The sequence below is a fragment of the Anolis carolinensis genome, unplaced genomic scaffold (genome assembly GCF_035594765.1).
Source record: "Anolis carolinensis isolate JA03-04 unplaced genomic scaffold, rAnoCar3.1.pri scaffold_11, whole genome shotgun sequence".
In the NCBI taxonomy this organism is placed as follows: domain Eukaryota; kingdom Metazoa; phylum Chordata; class Lepidosauria; order Squamata; family Dactyloidae; genus Anolis; species Anolis carolinensis.
In genome coordinates this window covers 8,468,677-8,492,967 of record NW_026943822.1, presented here as the reverse complement: position 1 = coordinate 8,492,967, position 24,291 = coordinate 8,468,677, and the positions used below count along the sequence as shown (strand labels likewise).

Below are 24,291 nucleotides of genomic sequence, written 5' to 3'. Positions count from 1 at the left end.
GTGTAGTCTTCTCAGAGGAGGGCAAAACAATGTGCAGATAGTGTCCCTAGATGGGAAGAACGGAGCACTTGAGGTTTGTTCCTGTATGCGATTAAGCTTGTCCTGACTGCATTTCCCAGGAGCCTGTTGTGAGTCAGAAGGATCTCTTGGGAGGGAGCTGGAAACAAGGCCAGCACCTCTAAAGAGGCCCCTGTTTCAGATCCAAGCCTTCTTGGAAGACCTGGCTGAGTCCAGACAGAAGGAAGAGACAGTAAATAAGGAGCTGCCCCCCCCCCATTCTTTTCCCACCAAATAAACATGTCATCCACACTCCTTGCTACCTAAGGCAAGAGAGTCATTAGTGGAGTGTATTAGAGAAAGCCCTCCTGGTGCGTCCTCCCTCCCTCCCTCTCCTGCTGCCAGTGTTCCTGCCTCCCCGGTACACGCCAGCTGGTGCTTTCCGTTCTCAGTGCCCTTTAAATATTGAAAGGATTTCGCATCCTGTGCGGGCAGCAGGAAGCAGCAAGGTGATGAGTCAGGCCGAGGGATGCACAGATCCGTCCCTTGCCTTTCTTTCCTCTTTGCCTCCATTGGGTTGCTGTCCTTGTAGGGGAATCTTGAGTTCTGGTGGATGGATGCGTTGGGCTCGAACGGTATACTGGGAAAGTACCGTATATACTCGAGTATAAGCTGACCCGAATATAAGCCGAGGCACCTAATTTTACCACAAAAAAATGGGATAACTTATTGACTCGAGTATAAGCCGAGGGTGGGAAATGCAGCAGCTACGGGTAAATTTCGAAATAAAAATAGATACCAATAAAATTTCATTAATCGAGGCACCAGTAGGTTAAATGTTTTTGAATATTTACCGTATTTCAAAGAAAAACAATAAACTAGCTCTATAAGTGAAAAAGTAGGGGCAACAAAAACAATATGTTATCAACAATAACCTAATAATAATAATAATAATAATAATAATAATAATAATAATAATAATATAACTTCAATTGGATCCCACCCTATCTTCCCATGAGGTATCAGGCCGGCTTCCAACATAGTAACAGGCAAATATTCAAAGCCTACATAAACAATGCAGAGCTAGATATAAATATATAATTATATATACTAATTTCACATATGCATTTACCTCTGAAATATTTGCAAATCCCCCCTTTCTCTCTCTCTGTGTGTGTGCAATTCCCCTACAATATTTGCAAGCCCTATATTCATATCTATCTAGACATGTCTATATATATTTGTGTGTTCATTTCCCCCCTGTAATATTTGCAAGCCCTATATATAGGTAGGTAAGAATATATTCATATCTATCCAGACATCTCTCTTTATATAGATAATTATATCTATATAGGATTTGCAGAGACTTGCAAACATATGAGGGTAAATTCATATATAAAAATAATGTATATGTATGGCTACAGATACACAGGTACATGGATCTATATGTATAAAGGATTTGCAAAGACCTGCAAACATATGAGGAGAAAATTCATATATAAAATTAATGTATATAGATAGATACACATATAAAGGTACATAGAGATGGCAAAAGCTTGCAAGGGGTAATACCTATATATCTGTAGGAGAGTTTAACAAATGTTTCAGGGGAACATGCTTTCATAAGATTAATGAATATATATATATTTCTTCTTCCTGACTTGCAATGGTGTCTTTCTCTTTTCTAAACATTCCCTTGATTAAGAGCAGGGAGGCTTTGCAAAAGAAAACACACTGATAAGGGAGGAGAAGAGAGAAATAGATCACATATTGCAAGCAATAGCCTGCAGGCTCCGTTGTTGGCCTTGACCCGATTATAAGCTGCGGGAGGCTTTTCCAGCTCATAAATAAGGACTGAAAAACTCAGCTAATCTTCAAGTATATACAGCAATTGTAAAGTTCTACCAATGCAAAACTATGGGACATCCCACCACTCCTTCCTTTAGGCCTCATTTCTCTCCCAATAGCCATGTAATGGACAGTGTTTTTGGTAATATGGGGATATTATTGCAAAAGGATAGAAACATCACCTTCCAGGACTTTCAGAAGACATTGAGAATTTCAGAAGGATGCCATTGTGGTTAGGTATATGGGGAGATTGAAGTATTACTGAGGAATGATGGCAACATCACCTTCCAGGACTTTCAGAAGACCCTGAGAAGTCCAGGAAAATGCCTTCATTATTGAGTATATGATAATCTGAGGGTATTATTGCAGAAGAGTGGCAATGTCACCTTTAAGGATTTTCAGAAGACATTGAAAAGTTCAGGAGGATGCCTTCATTGTTGAGTATATGGGGAGATGGGGGTATTATTGCAGAAGGATGGCGATATCATTTTCCAGGACCTTCAGAAGACCCTGAGAGGTCCAGGAGGATGCCTTTATGTTTGAATATATGGGAGAAAGAGAATATTATTGCAGAATTATGGCAACATCATCTTCCAGGACCTTGAGAAGTCCAGGAGGACACCTTTATGGTTGGGTATATGGGGAGATAGAAATATTATTGCAGAAGAATGGTAACATCATCTTCCAGGACCTTCAGAACACCCTGAGAAGTCCAGGAAGATGCCTTCATTATTGAGTACGGTATATGGTAAGATGGGGGTATTATTGCAGAAGGATGGCAATATCACCTTCCAGGATTTTCAGAAGGCATTGAGAAGTTCAGGAGGACACCTTCATTGTTGACTACATGGGGAAATGAAAGGATTATTGCAAAAGGATGGCAACATCATCTTCCAGGACCTTCAAAAGACCCTGAGAAGTCCAAGAGGATTCCTTTATGGTTGAGAATATGGTAAGATGAGATATTATTGCAGAAGGATGGCAACATCATCTTTCAGGACCTTCAAAAGACCCTGAGAAGTCCAAGAAGATTCCTTTATGGTTGAGAATATGGGAAGATGGGATATTATTGTGGAAGGATGGCAACATCACCTTCTAGGATCTTCAGACAACATTGAGAGGTCCATGAGGATACTTTTATGGTTGAATGCATGGAGAGTAGTATTACCACAGAAGGAAGGTATAGAATTATGACTGCTGCAGCCATAAGAAAGGTAGAGAAGCTATCTGGGTAATTATTGCATAGATTCATGTACAGGTCTGGAAATTTTAGTCCAAAAAATGAATCAAAAAACCTGAGTCAACTTATTCATAGATCAATGGAAACACCAAACCTGAACTCTTACCAAAATGGGAAACTTCTCAAGAGAAGCTAAGATATGCACCAGCTCCCTCAACTGTCTCCTCAATAATACCACTTCTGGACTATTTGAATGTAGGGGAATGGTGATGAATGTCGTGAGCCAAAGGCCAAGAGATTTGTATTGTCCCCCTCCAAATGTTTAAAATCTCAAGTTCCCTGCTCTGGTTATGAAGACATTTGCCCATTTTAATCAGTTCTTACTAAACTCTAACACAGTTCCAGCCACCTCTAAGTTAGAAACAGGACTGCAGAAACAAAGTTATTGCCAATAATTCCACTGCCCTGGGGCTAAGACTTATATTGCTTATATTACTGAACTTCAACGTTCAGTTGTATTTTATTTCTTTGTAGTTTACCTATTATTATTTTCCTAAGCTGGCATCCAATCTATTCATCCTGCAAAGACATGTTAAGGCATGCATTGTGGGGTGGAAATGAAATCATGAAGGCAACAATTAAAAAAAAATATTCTGTGGATCTGTTATGTTTACATCCTTCCCAAAACACAAACAAGAGATGAGAATGAAGGCGAATGTAATGTTAAAGAAAGAACATTTCGATGCATTGGCTTGGAAGTCTCTCTAAGCTCAGCGTGGTCCTTAGATGCTACATAGTAAAATCATATTGGAAGAAGAGGCTGTTGTTTTAGGTTACACATTCAGAATGGCAATTACTTTTTAAATCCCCAAGAAACATCCTCCAGGAAATATATGGCTGGTTTCTACAAAGCCAGCTACTAAAATATTGAATAGTTGAAGCAAGTGAGACCTACAACACACTGTGGTGCTCAGTGTGTTTGTGCAAAAAGGGACCAATCCATTTGTTTTCCCATTTTGTATGTTTGGTCCTTGGTCCTGCAAACATGTTCAACATTAGCATTAGTTTGGTGAGAATGCTATGTGATTTCAGATCCACGAAGTTGTGGGTTCAGAGCCCAAAGTGCCTCGCTCCCATAGGATCGAATGAAACACAGATGGGTTGAAGGCAAAACCAGAGGCTTCTATTCTCTTTGGCCAAAGAGGATGTCAGTGGAGTCTGCACTCTCAGAAGACTGACATACCTCAATGCAAACATGCAAAAATATTTATAAGACCTTGGCAGCAGTTTGAAAGAAAGGATTTCTTCTGCTCTAAGTGTTGACTGGTCCAGATCATGGCAGGCTGGTTGCCTGGGATGCGCTGTTTGTCATTGTTGTTGATTGGTCTCTGGGTTTGGAGGGAAATTTAATAAACTGTCATGGGTATAGTTGAAGGCCTGTGTCTGTATATTTATCTGCCCAGAAGATGGGTGCGAGCAAAAAGGAATGCAGTATGGCAAGAGATAATGAGCTGAAATAGGTTTTGATGTCTTTCTTTTAATCAATACAATAGGTGCCAGCCACATTATTCAGGGTGTTGACATATACAATGGAGACGTCACAGAAGAGAGTCTGGCACAACATTAGAGATGAGGACACATTCCCAGGGTAAAATGGAAGGTTACTACAGGGCAAATGGAAAAGACAATATATGCTATATGTTTAGAGGTTGTGGCTAGCACAGTGAGTTAAACAGCCAGCAACAGAAGATCTTGTTTGCAGTTCAAGTCATGGGTAGGGGTGAGCTCCCACCATCAGCCCCAGCTTCTGCTTACCTAGCAGTTCAAAAACAGCAATGTGAGTAATGTGCTTTGGCGAGGAGGTAAAAGGCGCCCCTGAAAAACATGCCAACAGTTTGATCAGGAAGGCGTTCATGGACGATGGGCTCCTTGGCATGGAGTAATGGAACAACAGCACCTCTCTGTGGCTGAGTCGAGCACGGCCTCCAGGTACCAGAGGTGGAAAAAGAGGGAAGCATTTCCTCTGTTTATGTACTGTTTAATTTGTCAATTGTATAATAGCATTGAATGTTTGCAATATATGTACGTGTAATCCACTCGGGGAGATAGAGCAGAATATAAAGTTTGTTGTTGTTGTTGTTGTTGTTGTTGTTGTTGTTATTTTATTGTATGACACAGCAAACAAGATAGACATGCTGGATTTCGTATCATGTCTATCTTGTTTGCTGTGTAATACAATAAAAATATTATTTATTTATTTATTTATTTACAGTATTTATATTCCGCCCTTCTCACCCTGAAGGGGACTCAGGGCGGATTACAATGAACACATATATGGCAAACATTCAATGCCAACAGACAAACAATATACATTAGACAGACTCAGAGGCATTTTCAACATTTTTCCAGCTTCACGATTCCAGCCACAGGGGGAGCTGTTGCTTCACCATCCAGTAGTGGCTGTACTTCCGCATTCCTTTCCTCGTGTTTTGCTGGCAGTTTTATGGTGTTGTAAATTAGCCTCCCACATAAAGCGTCCCTAAATTTCCCTAATTGACAGGTGCAACTGTCTTTCGGGGCTGCATAATTATTTATTATTATTATTATTATTATTATTATTATGACCCAATGATGCTACATCTCAAAATTTACAATTTATAACAAGAAGGTAAATGAGCTTATAAAATTACAGCTCAGCCATGGCAGTTCAAGTGATCTCAAGCTGCAGCAGTTCAACAATGTAGATGCTCCATAGACTCTATGGTCAGCTTTCTGCTGGATGTCGGCCATAGAATCACCATGGAGGAGCTAAAGATTTCTAGTGAGACTATATTAATAATTACTTACTTACTTAATTAATTAATTATTGATGTTAATAATCTAATCTGCAAAAGTTAAAACCAGTAATGTGGAGGGCTGGCTGCATTTTGGCCTTGGAAGTAACAAACATTGACATCTCTAATAGGGTTGTAGTTTCCCATTTTGAGATCTACACAAAAAGGTAGGCTTCTTCTTTGGATCTTGGTGTATTTCTTTTCTTTCTTTCTTTTTTTTTTTTTTTTTTTGATGTTCCCTTGAGTTCACAGCCAACTGCTTTTGCCTTAATATCCCAGGATGCAGCTAATGCTTTTGGTCTTCTCTGCAAAGCATCCTGGTAGGCAGGCCTACCTTTGCCTTGGCAAATACTTTAAAAATGGAGGAATCCATGAAGAGGTCTCTAATTGAAGTTCAGCTGGAGAAAAAATAAACAGCCAGGGCTCCAAGGCAATGAAACACCAATGGGGCAGATAGAAGAACAGGGGTTTATGCTGCGTTGAAAGGAGCTTAGCGGCTATGATGCTTTGTACTTTGCAGCCAGCACTTTGCAATGAACTTGGAAACAAAAGAGGCACTAATGTAGATTGGGTAATGCAGGAATAAGATGCTCCAGAAAGACACCTTGGCAGCTGCATTGAGCACCAGCTCTCATTTCTTAACACCCTTCCAAAGTGGCTTGATGTAACGGCAAATATGCCTGAGAGCATTATACAAAATTATAGCAGGAGAGAAGCCACAGAGCATGGCTTTTTATTATTTTGTTTCCTTTTCTCCACAAATAAGTGCAAGCTGGCTGGATTTGGTGCAAAATGCTCCCGACTCAATATTTCTTATTTTAATTAGAAATTCTTGGATGAAATGTCGGGAATCTTGTGGCATCCGTTTCCTTGTCTCAGGATGAAAGATGAATCTGTGCAATTAGACGAAGCTTTCAGAATGAGGGAAACAATGCACAGAGTTCTTGAGGTTTGGAACTTACGGTTGGAATCCAACATTGAAGTTGCACAGCATAAATAAGGAGTTGCACACTGTGTGCTTCCACTCTTCTTTGAGCCTTAGAAGACATGGTTCCTTTGTTCTCAATGCCCTTTTGGACATTGCCATGGGCTCTCCTTTCTCCTTCTGCTACTTTTCTTTGGCAGGAACATTTCCTCCACAAGTGAAAATTTATTTTATTTATTTATTTACAGCATTTATATTCCACCCTTCTCACCCCGAAGGGGACTCAGGGCAGATCACATTACACATATAGGCAAACATTCAATGCCTTTTAACATAGAACAAAGACAAGACAAACATGGCTCCGAGCGGGCCTCGGACTCATGACCTCCTGGTCAGAGTGATTCATTGTAGTGATTCATTGCAGCTGCTCTCCAGCCTGCCCCACAGCCCGAAAACTGTTGAAACTTAATCCAGCCAAGATTCAGCAGGTCTTTGAAAGTGATTAATCTCAGACCCTAGACCCTACTCTGGCCACCAGATAGGTCCCCGCCTTGTACTTCATCTAATTCCATGGCCCTTCGATATTTTATTGCACTAGCCTAGCCGTCCTATAGCTACTCAGCAGGCCTTGAAATCGAGTAACCCAGGCTCTATCCTTGCCATCAGTTGCACTTTATTTTACCCCCTGGCTCTATGCTACTTCTCTGCCCAATCCCCACAGTTGTCTTGGCCCATCTTGGAATTCTGTAAATTGGTAGTCAAATATCACCCAATGAACTAGTCCTGAATCTGGTTTTATTTTAAATGGGTATATTTGTTCTTAATCATTATTATGTTTATGTTTTTATTACAGTGGTGTTGTATGTTTTCTATGTGCTTACCTATGTTGGAAGCCGCCCTGAGTCCCTTCCAGGGAGATAAAGCGGTATATAAATAAAGGTTGTTGTTGTTGCTGCTGCTGCTGATGATGCTGCTGCCAGGCCTGATGGAGAGTTACAGAAGACAAGCCTCACTTTCGAAAGCCGAAACAAGAAAGACACTTTGCTCTCCCTTTTGAACACACTTTCAAACGCATTTCCTCCCTCTTTCTCCACATTGCACATCCACTAGGTCTCACCCACATTTAGTCCCTAGCAATGCTGGTACAAAAGTTGCCATATTACTTGCCACACTTCCATTCTGTGCTGGATCAAAAGCCTGCAAACTTTGGCAAAGGCAAAAAGCAGCGATCCTTAGGTTGTGACTCAGAAAGGCATCCACACTGTGGAATTAATACAGTTTGGCACCACTCGCGCTGCCATGGCTCAATGCTACGGAGGCCTGGGAATGATAGCTTGGTGAGATGCCAGCAGAGAAGGCAAGAGATCTTGTCAAACTGCAACTCTTAAGAGTACATAGCACTGAGTGATGGCAGTTCAAGCAATGCCAAACTGCATTAATTCTACAGTGGAGATGCACCCTCTGTGGGATATTGTTCTTTCTATCAGGTAAGGAAAAAATAAACTGCTGTGTCCTCTTTTAGCTTTTCTCTTTTTCATCTTTACTGCACTCTGATTTTGGATGAAGATTGTATTACTGGCAGCAAAAGATTCACCAAAAAGCAGCTCTGTGGATATTTCTGGAATGGCACAACCACCAATCCAATGGTGAAGAATGCTGGGAGTTGCAGTCCTGTGACATTGGGAGATGCATATATTGCCTCTCCTTAAAGTCCAGGGAAATACTTTGCAAAATACCTGTTTAATGTACTGATTCATCCCAGTATGGATTCTGGCACCGACTGTTAAAGACAAGCCATCCGTGGCTGAGGTCCAAGTATCCAATAAGAAAGAGCAAGAATTATTGAGAGTGGGCTTCTTTGAAAATAATAATAATAATGCAATCTCATTACTTAGAGACTTGCCTGCTTAAGCCAAGGACTTGGGTCCCCTATTAAACTAAATTGCCCGCTGAGGATGGAAAGATGCTTGGCTAGCAGAAAAAAACTGGCTTGTCATTCCTCCCACCAACCTGAGACTGGATCCCAGACTTCTGCATTTCATCCCAATTGCGCTGCCAGATCGTCCCATTAAAAGCAGAAATGGCCATAAAGGTGATTCATGGGCAGGCATGAGAGCTGGGTGCCTTGAGAGCTGGGTATATTTACAAGAGTTGAGCTAGCATTACTCTATCCATGACAGTTCCATAAGGTAGTGCTTTCCATGCTATCGATTGAGGTGAGAGGCAGGAATTGTTATTATTTTGCAACAATATAATGGCTAGAACACTAGAATCATAGAATCCTCAAGTTGAAAGAGACCTCATGGGCCATCCAGTCCAACCCCATTCTGCCAAGAAGGAGGGAAATTGCATTCAAAGCACCCCCGACAGATGGCCATCCAGCCTCTGCTTAAAAGCCTCCAAAGAAGGAGCCTCCACCACAGTCCGGGGGAGAGAGTTCCACTGCTGAACAGCTCTCACAGTGCGGAAGTTCTTCCTAATATTCAGGCGGAATATCCTTTCCTGTAGTTGTTCTGTGTCCATTGTTCCTGTTGGTGTCTTTCCCCAATAGAGGCAGTCTAAGGATTCATCTGCACTGGAAAGTGAACACAGTGTGATACCACTTGAACTGCCATGGTTCAATGCTATGGAATCCTAGGATTTATAGTCTGGTGAAGCACCAGCACACTCTTTGGCAGAGAAGGCTGAAAACCTTGTAAGGCTACACTTCCCACGATTCCATAACATGGTAGTTAATAATAGTTCAAATTGCATTTTACCTGTGTGAATTTGTGATATGCAATTATTATTATAATTAGGTAAAGGTAAAGGTTTCCCTTGACATTAAGTCTAGTTGTGTCCAACTCTAGGGGTTGGTGCTCATCTCCATTTCTAGGCCTAAGAGCCGGCATTGTCTGTAGACACCTACAAGGTCATGTGGCTGGCATCACTGCATGGAGCGCCGTTACCTTCCCGCCATTGATCTACTCACATTGGCATGTTTTCGAACTGCTAGGTTGGCAGAGGTGTCTATGGACAACGCCGGCTCTTCGGCTTAGAAATGGAGATGAGCACCAACCCCCAGAGTCAGACATGACTGGACTTAACGTCAGGGGAAACCTCTACCTTTATTAGGTTGGCAGAAACTGGAGCTAACAGTGGGTGCTCACCCCGCTCCCTTTCGGTATTATCTATTATATATCATTTAAATATATATTATTTAAATATTATTATTTTAATCTGTATTTTCCTCTGCATATTTGATATGTATTAATGTTATATTATTTTAATCTGCATTTTACATGAGCATATTTGTTATATTGGGGCGCCTGGTGGCACAGTCTGTTAAAGCACTGAGCTGCTGAACTTGCGGACCAAAAGGTCCCAGGTTCAAATCCCGGGAGCGGAATAAGCACCTGCTGTTAGCCCCAGCTCCTGCCAACCTAGCACTTCGAAAACATGCAAATGTGAGTAGATCAATAGATCTGGCGGGAAGGTAACAGCACTCCATGCAGTCATGCCGGCCACATGACCTTGGAGGTGTCTAAGGACAACGCCGGCTCTTCGGCTTAGAATTGGAGATGAGCACCAACCCCCAGAGTCAGACATGACTGGACTTAACTTCAGGGGAAACCTTTACCTTTTTATTTGTTATATTATTATTTTTTTAATCTGCATTTTATCTGTGTGTACAGTATCTGCTATGAGGTGCAGATGCATTCTGTTGGAATGAGCTAACCAAAGTGCTGAACCCTATTTTCATGGGAGATTGTATAGATGGTGCATCTCAGGATGGCCATGTATTTACATGTGTTTGAGGAACAGATTTCATTCTGTAGTCCTGCAAGCTGTAATATCTACATTTGGTTGGCCATAGCCCCCTTTACATACTATTTACATATTCAAAAGGCAACAGAGCTTAACATAATTATAACACAGAAAATGTATTAGGAACAGGAAAACCCTATGATTTTCACATAATTATAAAATGTGAAATATCCCAGCAACAGGAAAATTATTATAAGTCAACAGCGTAATAAAGGGGGGTAGGGAAATAGGTCATTTCATGCAAATGTCAAGCAACCAGCAGCATGGATCCCAATAAATAAATAATGCTACTAAAACATTCAGAGATGGCTCAGTCACCTTAAAATAGCAGCTTCAGGAGACCTTGTTTAAGAAAAGGGGGCAGGAAATATAGCATGTGTGGTTGAATTTTTGCAGATATGATTATTCATGAATTACTATATATTATGTGACCTTATGGGCAACTTCCACTGTCACCTTTCTTTCCCAGTGATAACACAGAGGACCACTTCATCCAGCAACATACAATCCTTCGCCTACCAATAGACAATCCAGTGACATCACAGGGGCCACTTCACCCAGCAACAGCCAATCCTTTACCTCCCAACAGCTGATCCAGTGACATCCGAGGGGGTACTTCACTCAGCAACAACCAAGACTTCACTTACCAAGAGCCAATCCAGTGAGATCGGAGAGGGCCACTTCACCTAGCAACAGCCAATCCTTCACCTACTAACAGCCAATCTGTTGACACCACAGTGGGCCACTTCACCTAACAGCCTATCCTTCACTTACCAAGAGCCAATCCTTCACCTACTAACAGCCAATCCAGTGACATCATGGAGGGCTACTTCACCTAGAATCAGCCTTTTTGGTACAAACATGCAAACATACATACTTTGATTTATAGAGAGATAGATACAGTAGAGTCTCACTTATCCAACATAAACGGGCTGGCAGAACGTTGGATAAGGGAATATGTTGGATAATAAGGAGGGGTTAAGGAAAAGCCTATTAAACATCAAATTAGGTTATGATTTTACAAATTAAGCACCAAAACTTCATGTTATACAACAAATTTGACAGAAAAGTAGTTCAATACACAGTAATGCTATGTAGTAATTACTGTATTTACGAATTTAGCACCAAAATATCACGATGTATTGAAAACATTGACTACAAAAATGCCTTGGATAATCCAGAACGTTGGATAGGCCGGGCTGTGGCACAGGCTGTTGAGCAACCAGCTGCAGCCAGCTGCAACAAATCACTCTGACCAAGAGGTCATGAGTTCGAGGCCAGCTCGGAGCCCCATGTTTGTCTTGTCTTTGTTCTATGTTAAGGCATTGAATGTTTGCCTTATATGTGTAATGTGATCCGCCCTGAGTCCCCTTCAGGGTGAGAAGGGCGGAATATAAATACTGTAAATAAATAAGCGAGTGTTGGATAAGTGAGACTCTACTGTAGATAGATAGATAGACAGATAGATAGATAGATCCTAAGAAGACTTGCCCCTTCTATTATTATTATTATTATTATTATTATTATTATTATTATTATTATTCTGACACAAAAACACAGTATGACACAGCAAATGAGATGTATATGTTGGATTTCCCAAGTGTTTAAGGCTGTATTATTATTATTATTATTATTATTATTATTATTATTATTATTATTATTATTGTGGGTTTTAAAGAAAGGTCTTTTAAGAAGACTATGTCCTTGCTTAGTTGCTTTCACTGAATAATAATAATAGCAGTAATAATGCAACAAACCCAGCCTGATGCGCAACAGAACCAACACAAAATGGGACCAAAAGGGCCTTGCAACCATCCTGATGCCCTGCTGTGCATCTTTGCAATTCAGTAAAGGGGCTTCTTATAGCCACGGTTATGTCGCGAGGCATACAAAAAGTTACTGTATATACTCGAGTATAAACCTAGTTCTTCAGCCTTTTTTTTAAGACTGAAAAAGCCCCCCTCGGCTTATACTCGGGTGAGGGTCCTGGTTGGCTTATATTTGGGTCAGCTTATACTCGAGAATATATGGTACATTTATTATTTTTCTTTATTATTATTGGTATTATTACATTTATGCTTCTTGGCAGGGGGTTGGACTGGATGGCCCATGAGGTCTCTTCCAACTCTACTATTCTATGATTCTATGATTATTTTTCTGTATTATTATTGGTACTATTACATTTATTATTTTTCTCTATTATTATTGGTATTATTACATTTATTATTTTTCTCTATTATTGTTGCTACTATTAACATTTATTTTACTCTATTTTTATTATTATTAATACATTTATTATTTCACTCTGATCTTATTATTATTATTATTAGTAGTAGTAGTAGTAGTAGTAAAAGGTAAAGGTTTTCCCCTGACATTAAGTCCAGTCATGACTAACTCTGGGGGTTGGTGCTCATCTCCATTTCTAAGCTGAAGAGCCGGCGTTGTCCATAGACATCTCCAGGTCATGTGGCCAGCATGACTGCATGGAGCGCCATTACCTTCCCGCCGGAGCGGTACCTATTGATCTACTCACATTTGCATGTTTTCGAACTGCTAGGTTGGCATTGCATTTATTATTTTACTCTATTTATTATTACATGTATTATTTTCCTGTATTATTATTATTATTATTATTATTATTATTATTATTATTATTATTACATGTATTATTTTACTCTATTATTATTAAAAGGCTACATAAGCACATGCTGTTTTTAAATTGCTTAGATTTCAGCTGTTTTTATAAGCCACTCCAAGCCCTGGGGGAGTGTTTTTAAGATTTATTGTAAGATTTATTTCTTGTAAGCCGCCCGGAGCCCTAGGGGAGTGGCGGCATATAAGTTTAAATAATAAATAAATAAATAAATAAATAAATAAATAAAATTTACATTGAAGAAGATGAGAATCATGATTTGATCAGAGTTGGGCAGTCTTATCTTAAATTTGAGCTTTATGTAAACATTCAAAATCAGTTAACCTACTGATGCCTCAATTAATGTAATTTTATTGGTATCTATTTTTATTTCTGAAATTTACCACCCTCGGCTTATACTGGAGTCAATGTTTTCCCAGTTTTTTGTGGTAAAATTAGGTGCCTCGGTTTATAGTCAGGTCAGCTTATACTCGAGTATATACAGTATATTATATAGAATACATAGGAGCCTGCTGCTTTGCAATTCCGCTTTGTGTTCCTCTAGCTGCATAACTCGAACTGCATATACCACTTGAACTAACTTCAACATACCTTGAACCCAATGCTTACGGCTCAAGGTCCAGTCCACTCCTTTGGAGGCTTTTAAGCAGAGACTGGATGGCCATCTGTTGGGAGTGCTTTGGTGGTGCTTTTCCTGCATGAAGACAGAAGGGGGTGGGACTGGATGGGCTTTGGGGTCCCTTGCCAACTCGAATGGTGTGGGATTTCTCTCCTTCTATATATGCTCTGTCAGCAGAGGTTAGACGGCCATCTGTCGGGAGGGCATACGATATGGTCCCATGGGGAGTAGAATGAGAATTTTAATAAGAGAAAGGAGGGTTGTTGAGGTTTTTTTAAAATATATAGTGCATGCAAAAGGTGCAAGGAAGGAATATTAAGCAGGAGAGCGAAGAAGGAGCAGTAAGCTGGCAGGTCCCTCCTCTTCCAGAGCATCTTGGTGGAAACGGAGCCGGGCCACGCTTCTGCCAAGCACCAGCTGTCTCCGGCTTTAATGAGGCAGCTATAAATACTGCTCAGCCAACCCCTTCTCTCCCTCTTTCTTTCTCCCTCTCTATCTCTCAAGCAGTATTCCTTTCCATTTTCTTCTTCTCTCTTAGCCTCTTCCCTCCAGGGCTGAGTCTAAGCGGTAGAACTAACGCAATTTGGCACCAATTTAGTGTTTCGGAGAGCTATAGTTTTACAAGGTCTTCACTCTCCCCTGCCCAAGAGTGCTGGCATCTCACCAAACAACAATACCCAACCTTCCATAGAACTGCACCATGGTGGTACAAGTGGGGTCAAACTGCATTAATCCTTCAATGTAGACCAAAGCTTTCCGAACTCTGTGTCGTGACACATCCATACGTCAAGCAACCGTAACCCCTGGGTCTATGTAAGATAAGCAATAATAATAATAATAATAATAATAATAATAATAATAATAATAATAATAATAATGCATCATCTGAAAATATATCACACAGTCCTAGACGCTTGGGAAGTGTTTGACTTGTGATTTTGTGATACGAAATCCAGCATATCTATCATTTTTGCTGTGTCATACAATAAAATAATAATAATAATAACCCTGATCCTTGCAGCCCAGGAGCAAGCCATCAGAACAAAGGCAATTAAGGCCAAGATCGAAAAATCAGCTGATGACCCAAAATGCAGACTGTGCAAGGAAACCGACGAAACCATGGATCATATCCTCAGCTGCTGTAAGAAAATCGAGCGATATTTGTCTCTACTGTTCTAATGTAGCACAAATCCTATGGAAAATCATACTATGTATTTTTGACATTAATATTGAAATCTGAAATACATACAGAAAGTCTTTACAGTTACATTTCAGAAACAATTCAAATGGGCACCGTTTTAACTGCCACGGCTCAAGGCTATGAAATCATGGGAGCTGTAGTTCTGCAAGGCCCCCAGCCTTCCAAAGTGGGCTGATGCCTCACCAAATGACAACTCCAAAACATCCCATAACACTAAACCATGGCAATTCAAGAGGTATTAAACTGCATTAATTCTCCAGTGTAGATGAAGCCTAGGTTAGATTGTACAAATTGTGGATCTTAACACTTGTTTCTTCATTGACGTTTTTTTTTTTTTTTTTTTTTTTTTACTTTTACAGTAAGCACAGCTAAGGACGAAGGGATTTTACATCTAAAAAGGGGATTTGGGCAAATGCTGCTTGTCACGCAAGGTCCCCTCTTGCTTGATACTCATTCCTCTTTGCAACTATGGATTTGCAACTTTTTGCAAATCCGGCTTTGCATTGGCCTTGTTTCCTGGCTGAGCTTGGTTTCTGTGTGTTTTCAGATGAAAGGTGTAAATCTTTGCTTGGTTTCAGCCTCACAAAGATTATTATTATTATTATTATTATTATTATTATTATTATTATTATTATTATTATTATTATTATTATTATTGTGTTTCTGTTGTTGTTGTTGCTCTGTTTATTTATACCCTGCCTTTTCTCTCCACAAAAAAAACTCAAAATGGCTTGAGGTCTTCTCCCATCTCTTTTATCCTTTGCAAACTTCTAGTGATGTTTTGCTTTTTGTACAAAAAATGGTTCCAGGGAAAGTTCTTCTTTTTTCCCTCTTTGCGCAACAGCAGCATCTTTTGAACAAAATGCACAAAAATCTGAATATTTTGCAAGAAATAAGGTTTTCTGCACAAAATAATCCCCCCCCCCCAAAAAAAAATGCAAAAAGAAGAATCTCATGATGGCTTTCTCGATAGAAAATGAGAACACTCATAAGCAATTCCTACTTGAGACTGATCATGTTCCATGCCTCCAAAAAAAAAAAACATCTGACATTTCAAAGCATAATAGGTAAAGGTAAAGGTTACCTTTTGACACTAAGTCTAGTCATATCCGACTCTGGGGGTTGGTGCTCATCTCCATTTCTAAGCAGAAAAGCCAGCGTTATCCCTAGACACCTCCAAGGTCATGTGGCCACTGGCATGACTGCATGGAGCGCTGTTACCGTCCTGTTGAAATGGTATCTATTGATCTACTCACATTTGCATGTTTTCAAACTACTATGTTGGAGAAGCTGGGGCTAACAACGGGAGCTCACCTCGTCCACAGATTCAAGCTGCCGACCTTCCAATCAGCACCTCCAATCAAGCATAATATGCATGGCTATTTTGAATAAAACCCATTGGGTTCAATGGGACTCACTTCCAGATAGATATTGACTGTGTGTCCCATTCTTTTGAGATGCACAATGGAAATGAATTGCCACAGAGATCTATGGTAATACGGGTTCTTAATTTTTGAAAAATTGGAATTAGTTCCAAAACAGGCTGTAATTTTTGTAAGATGCTTACTCTTCTATCCTTTGACATTTTGCTTGGATTATTTTAATACACAGGGAGTGAATCGGCCATTTGTAAGGAGTGAAGCCCGACACACAATTCAGATGGCTTTCCTGATGACGGTGAAACTTTCCCAAGGTCAACGCATTTAGGCAATCTTTCTGGTCTGTTAGATGAGGAAACATACCTGAGACACCATTTAAACCAATAAGGCATATCTACATAAGAATCTTCTAGGCAGAGAACCTTGAGAGAGAGATTTCTTCCTTTCTCCGCCTACTATTTAGAGATCCACCCAGATACATGGGAGTTGGTTTTGTTGACACTTATTATTACAATTATTGCTAATAAATGACACAGTATGAATAGTATAATTATGGATATCAGTTCCCCACCTGGTTGAATGTATTTTGATTTGAACCCAGCAACAAAACTCTATTTAACTTCTCCAGTCTGGAACTAGATATGGTGTTTCCATCCCTATATAAAAAAATAATCCATTTGACATTTGCAGATGCACCATCTTACTGTTGCTACAGCTTTCGGACCTAAAACAATCCCTTTTTTTAAATGCAAAACACCCTCGGTTGAGTTCCGGGGTTCTAGTTCTTTCCATGACAGTAATGCAAAGACTATTAGCCCAAACTCCATTTGAAGCAACCACTCAAGGGATTAGCAAAGCCCAGCTGCTTGCCGGCAAACGCGTCCTCTCTCGAAGGTTTAATGCCGCTGTTCTATATAACCCTTGAGGGAAGCCGGGAGAGGAGCTCTCCAAGTGTGCACTGCTTTCTGAAGCCTACATTTCACAGACCCATAGACAACAACCTCGCCATATGCCATACAATTGCATATACTTTGTGGCAACACATCCACAAATGGCTTAGAGCTTCGGTTGGCTAGCTTTGCGCGATCTCCATTGCAAAACCAATCCCAATGGCAAGCTGGACACTATCCATACATTATGGGGCATTTGGAGAAAGCCTAAAAACCATTGCAGGTGGATCATGTTAGAAAGTCTGGGGACCAAGATATAGATATATTCTAGCACTCAAGATGTAGGTTTATATTTAGAGAGATATTTGCCAATGCAAAAAGGGCGTATTGTTTCGATTTCTAACACTTGCATCCCAGATAGATAAATAGATCATGAATGCTCACTCGTTTCCAATGTATTTGCACAATTTTCGCTCCAGGCTCACTTTGGTGTGAACAATCACAGTTTCAGAAACAAAACCTATCCGTTTGTTAATTCTACAACATAAAATATAAGAATTGCCACCCAATTTTTCAGTTTCATTGTAAGTTTCATTAAATTTCCATCGCAATACAAATTTGATTGCAAGGAGCTGGCTGCAGGTGCTCTTAATCATTTTTCTTTAAGATACCCTGTTTTTTTAATAGTTTTTCAAATGGACAGAATTCTATCAAAATAACAGTTATCTTTTAAAAAGCAGCAAAAGGGCCATTTAATTTCTGGTATCTAGTAACAGATGCTTTTGTTTTGTTTTTAAGTCTGCTCTGGTTTTCCTAATTCCATATTAAGTTGGAATATTCTTTATTATTCCACCCTGAGTTCTGGAATTGATGGAAAGCCATAATATAAATTATGATAAAACTCATAATTGTTACTGTGGTTGTTTGGCTCCATTATAGTGACACTTTTCCCATTGTCTTCCACACGAAGAGTAGTTTGCCTCCGGAATACGGGCCGAGCGATATAATACAAACTTTAGGATACTGAATGTTTTCAAGCCCTCCAAGGATTCCATCCCTGCGAAATGCCACCCAAAAGTGATATTTCTCATGAGCCTTTCTCCGAAGCCAATCTGGAGTTGGACATTTGCAAGACACCCGCAGCATATGGCTAACAAAAGACACCAGATGATCGCATCATATATCAGAAATCTGGTGCCGGGAGCCAAAGGAGACCGGATTCTGGGAGGGGGAGTCAAGGAACACACCCATCGCCCATCCTTTGAAAGCTCTATCTCTATATGGTTCAAAGCTCTGCTTCTATACGATTCAAATATTCACAAATATTCCTCCCAGAAATGTAATAAACCTTTGCCGTCCCAAGAGATCGAAGATTTTGCAGTGTCTCACCTCTCCCCCTCCTTGCCTTTCCATTGCTGCACTGTAGGCAGAGCGCCAAATGAAAAAAAGCAGGGCCGAATCCCCCCCAGAAATATCATAATAATAGTAAGAATAAGACAAGGGAAATGGAAGGGAAGAAAGAGAAACATTCCTTACCCAGAGTAGGACAGCTTTGGTTCCAGAGTTGCCAATGCTGTGTTTATTATTCCTCCACCAGGCATTGATGCCTCTTTGCTTCTGTCGAGGTTGTGGCATCCAAGTGGGATTAGCCACTGTCCTGGCCAAGCCGAGTGGGTCACAGGCCTCCAGGTGAGGAGAGATCTGCAGCAGAGAGAGCATCCATCCGTTCGCCTTGGCGGGGAGAGAGAGGGTGCCGAAGTGTGGGTCTGGCACACCGACAGCCAAGCCGTAGGGAAGGACAGGCGGGCTGCAGGCGGAGCAGATGGGAGGGGTGGGAGCAGACCTGGCCAGCAGGGAATTGCGAGCAGAACAGATGTGTTGACATGAACTTATATATAGGAAATTGATGGTCTTCGGCCCCAACGGGGGGGATAAGGCGGGTGAGAGACAATAGTCAATATTATAAAAAGGGGAGGCGCGTCGGTGCAGCAGGCTCCAGCCTATGTTCCTCCACCCACATGCAAGCATTAAAAAAAACTATAACTGCTTGGAAGGGAGAACTATTTCTAGGGCAGAATTCTAGATGGAATGATTGGATCCTGAAGTTGGAAGAGACACCCAAGGCCATCCAGTCCAACCCATTTCTGCCACTGAAAGAATGATAAGATCCTAGAATTTGAAGGGACCCCTAGGACCATCCAGTTCAACCCCATTCTTCTATTGAAAGAATCATAGGATCCTAGAGTTGGAAAAGAACACAAGGACCATCCAGTGCAACCCTTTCTGCCATTGAAAGAATCACAGTATTCTAGAATTGGGAGGGACCACAAGGACCATCCAGTCCAACACATTTCTGCCATTGAAAGAATCATAGGAGCCTAGAGTTGGAAGGGACCCCCAAGGCCATCCAGTCCAACCTATTTATGCCAGGCAGGAAGACCAAATCCAAGCAATGTGTCATCATGTGCCAGCTCTCTTTTGATCCAAAGTATTTGGAGATGGCTTGGTCTTGAATGGGCAGAGAATTGGAATTCGAGGAAACCAACCCAAGAAACATCCAGGCCTCCTCCCTTCTGCCAGGCAGAAACACTCAATTCAAGCCCTCCTGAATTGCCATCTAACCTCTGCTTCAAAGTCTCTGCAGAAGGAAACTCCGCCAGGCTCCAGGCAGCAGCATATTCTACGGCTGAACAGCTCTGACTATCAGGAGGTTCTTCCTAATGTTTTGGTGGAATCTCTTTTCCTGTCATTTGAAGCCATGGCTCCATTGTGTCCGAGTCTCCAGAGCAGCAGAAAACAAGTTTGTGCCCTCCTCGATGGCACATCTTCCTTTCATTTGTCCCCCACTCACAACCATCTCAGAGCAATGAACTGTTTGGATGGAGAAAGGGCTCTGCAAGGCTGAAACATTTCCATCAGTCATCCAGCCACTCCAAGAATCATAGATGGAGAAGTCTCACCTCAAAGCAATGAATGCCAAAGCCCAAGGCAATGTCTAGGGCCAGAAACTATTCAGTAGTCCCAGCTGCAGAAGATACATCACTGACGCTGGTCTTTTTTTGGTGACATGTGCATGTGTAAGTAAGACAAGTTATTTGCCATCCTGCAACAAGTGGATCTTGCCTATTGCTGCAGAAGCAGAAAACATGGTGCATTGCAACACTGTTGTTGAACATTGTGCTTGCATCTCATGTTCCAGTTGTACATTGCAAGTACAGTAGAGTCTCACTTATCCAACATAAACGGGCTGGCAGAACGTTGAATAAGCAAATATGTTGGATAATAAGGAGAGATTAAGGAGAAGCCTATTAAACATCAAATTAGGTTATGATTTTACAAATTAAGCACCAAAACATCATGTTATACAACAAATTTGACAGAAAAAGTAGTTCAATGCGCAGTAATGCTATGTTGTAATTACTGTATTTACGAATTTAGTACCAAAATATCACGATATATTGAAAACATTGACTACAAAAATGCGTTGGATAATCCAGAACGTTGGATAAGCGAATGTTGGCTAAGTGAGACTCTACTGTATGTATTTTGTGTCACAGTTTTGCATCATGCAAACCACACCCAACCATTGACAGTGGTTGCAGGATGCTTCAATTTTGCATAGTAAATAATTTCCACTGGAAGCTGAGAGTTTGCCAGTATCTTCTCTAGGAAATTTCTAAGCCCTCAGGTGAAACTCTCTGATAATTTCCAGTGAAAGTCATTAATTTTGATAGAGTTCACTATGAAACACAATCTCCTATTTCTATGGTAAATTCAGGAACATGTCCCATGCAGCTAAAGGAAGGGTGTTGACTTGAACTTCCATAGGAAACTTATGTATCTTTTATTCCTGTACTATTTTCTGACCTGGTTATTTTGTTTCACAGGTGCAAAGAAGAAAATGTTTTCTGAAACATATCAAAGCGCTCTACTTTTCACTGGGTCTGGAATCTATTCCTTTTCATTCCATGCTATTTTCGACACTGCAATGTCCGGGAAGACGTTGACTTGGGCTGCATCGACAGTGAGGAATGAATGCAACTTGACACCACTTGAACAGCTATGGCTCAATGCTATGGGATCGTGGGGTTTGTTGTTTTACAAGTCACCAGCACTCTTGGGCAGAGATGAGACCACAGTCCTTATAAAACTACAACTCCCGTGATGCCATAGCATTGTGCCATGGCAGTTGAAGTGGCAGGGGTTCTCTGGATCCCCATGGCTGGCTTCCCCTTTGGCAAATGTAAGGTATTCCAAACACTATCTGATGCCAGTGTGTCCTTATGGAGCGGGGGCGGTTTGGCGGGGAATTTAGAAGGCCTAATCCCCAGCTAGATAATTCAAGGAAAGAGGATTACCCATCTCCGAACACAGCACTCGGTCTAAATATAGAGAGATTCCAGCTTTTCGTTTCATCTCCTTCAGGCACGGAGAGTCCTCAGCCAGACAAAGAGACCTATGGATGGACACAAACAGTTTCTCCTCGTCCTTCTTGGTCTGGAGAGAAATCAATCCCAGCATCCTAACCCAGCAATGTCCCACTGAAGTGGTTTCTCCCAACAGTGACACCACTTTACATGCCATGGCTTGGTGCTATGGAACCCTGGGAGTTGTAGCTTTGCAAGCTCTGTCTCCTCCTCTGCCAAAGAGATCTAATGCCTCTCTAAACTACAGCTCCCCATAACATGGAGTCACTGAGGTTAAAGTGGTGCCAAATGTCATCCATTCTGCTCAGTTGGTGACAACGCTGGGATCATTTGGGCATGGAATTTTTAATTAAAGCCTTGCCGCTTAGACGATGTTATCCCTTTCTCCATAATTCCATCTCAATCAAAAAAAGAAAAAGAAAAAAGAACTCTCATTGTTCCTTTGGTTTATCGCGGGTCGTCTTGTTCCTTGTGCGATTTGTTAAACTGCTCATTAGCTCTCGCGTAATTCTATAATCTTTTTTTCACAAAGGGAAAAACGCTATTGGAGCATTCCACTCATGATTTGGGAAATTAATTTGGGATGCTCCCGGATGGCTTCCTGGAATGTCTCTTTGTCGGATTTGGTAATGGGATCCAGGTTTTAGGCCAGACCTTTGAAAGGATAAGTGATACAGGGAACGGGAAGGAAGTTATTCCTCAACACACGCTTCACAGACTATCCAAGACTCTCCTATCTCAATGCGATGTCCTCCCAAGACGAAAAGCGCTTCCCCAGTTACTGTGGTTGGGTGCTTTCTCTGCTCTGGATGGAACTACTTGCATTTTTCTGCTGAAGCTTAGGCTGCAGCTACACCATCATCTAATGCAGTGTAGGACACACATTAGCCTGGTGTGTCCATACAATGCACACATCTAATGCACTTTAACATGAGCTAAGCCTTATTACCCCCGGTGGTACAGTGGATTAAACTGCTGAGTTGATGAACTTGTTGACCAAAAGTTTGTCGGTTCAAATCTAGGGAGTAGGGTGAGCTCCCACTCTTATCCCCAGCTTCTGCCAACCTAGCAGTTTGAAAACATGCAAATGTGCATAGATCAATAGGTACTGCTCTGGCAAGAAGGTAACATGACCTTGGAGGTGTCTATGGACAATGCCAGCTCTTTGGCTTAGAAATGGAGATGAGCACCAACCCCCAGAATCGGATACAACTAGACTTAATGTCAGAGGAAAACCTTTACCTTTACCTTTTACATTCACGAGTGGAGTGTCAGAGGGGTCGCCAAAGACCACCAGAAAACACATATATCTGATGGTCTTAGGAATAGAAGGCAAAGAAAGCTGAAGATTTCTCCACCTGTCCTCTTCTCTCTTTTTTTGGTGGGGTTCAGAATGCCTTTGATTGTAGGTAAACTATAAATCCCAGCAACTACAACTCCCAAGTGTCATGGTCTATTTTCTCCAAACTCCAGCAGTGTTCAAATTTGGGCATATTGAGTTTTCTTGCCAAGTTTGTTCCAGATCCATCATTGTTTGAGTCCACAGTGCTCTCTGGATGTAGGTGAACTACAACTCCAAAACTCAAGGTCAATGCCCTCCAAACCCTTCCAGCAACTTCATCTCCCACCTGTGACACAACGGAGTTTGGAAAGCCATGTATTAGCACTCTCTTTCAGTACAGAGTCTCATCCCAAGACATTCAGCACAAACCGTGTTATGTTGAATTAATATTGGAAGCCTTGAGGTTTAAGAACCATACTTTTAGAGAGACTTAACTTCTAGTTCAGCTCATCCAAAATAAATAAAAATTTGCAACATTAAAAATATAGTTGGCTGTTAGGCCTAGAAAGAAATGATTAGTTCATACGTTCCAGAGTGGGAAGGTACGAGTAGTTTTATAAGTGGCAGTTCTTACCTGGAAGGAAGATATTTGATGGTGCTGCTGAAGCAAATCTGGCCTCTTTTTCTGCTGAGCTCCTGGATTTCAAGGAGCGAGGAGGGAATCGCTGCATTGGAATCTCTCCTCCATGCAGTGATGCAGTCCAGGCAAGCGTTGCATGTTAATGATGCACTCAAAAGGGGGGAAATCCCAGCAACACCACAGACCCGCTGCTCTTTTTTGTTTCTGCACCAACAGAGATGGATTCAAAAATACAGACAGGAAGGGGGAAAGACTGCAGTGCTGAAGTGGGATGTGCAATAATTATTCAGTATTGAGCAGTCTAGGTAGGTACATTTATTTCTTTATGTATCATGTCAGAAGTGAACCGAAGGTACAAGCTGTAATATATTTGAAAACACAAAGTTAAAAAAATGCAACAACAACTTGGCGTTATACTAATATATTATCATGTTCTTTGACCAGTAGCTGGCCACTTGGAGTGCCTCTGGTGTTGCTATAAGACGGTCCCCCATTGTGCATGTGGCAGGGTTCAGACCGCATTGTAGTAAGTGGTCTGTAGTTTTTTTCTTCTCCACACTCACATGTCATGGACTCCTCTTTGTAGCCCCATTTCTTAAGGTTGGCTCT

At 41.1% G+C, this 24,291-nt stretch overlaps 1 protein-coding gene across 4 annotated transcripts in view; it reads right to left on the bottom strand.

The window, feature by feature from the left end:
* Positions 1-23,699, bottom strand: part of sv2b (synaptic vesicle glycoprotein 2B) — an 88,642-nt gene extending 64,943 nt beyond the window's left edge. Inside the window, exons 1-2 of one of the 4 annotated variants that reach the window (XM_062962930.1) lie at positions 18,870-19,296; positions 7,666-7,766 (exon numbers count right to left, since the gene is read on the bottom strand). The gene's annotated coding sequence lies outside the window, so the exon portion shown is untranslated. Of the gene's footprint in view, positions 1-7,665; positions 7,767-18,869; positions 19,303-23,676 lie in introns of those variants that run through there. The other 3 variants (XM_008119443.3, XM_062962932.1, XM_003226572.4) reach the window with 3 other exon arrangements.
* Between the last annotated feature and the right edge of the window lie 592 nt (positions 23,700-24,291).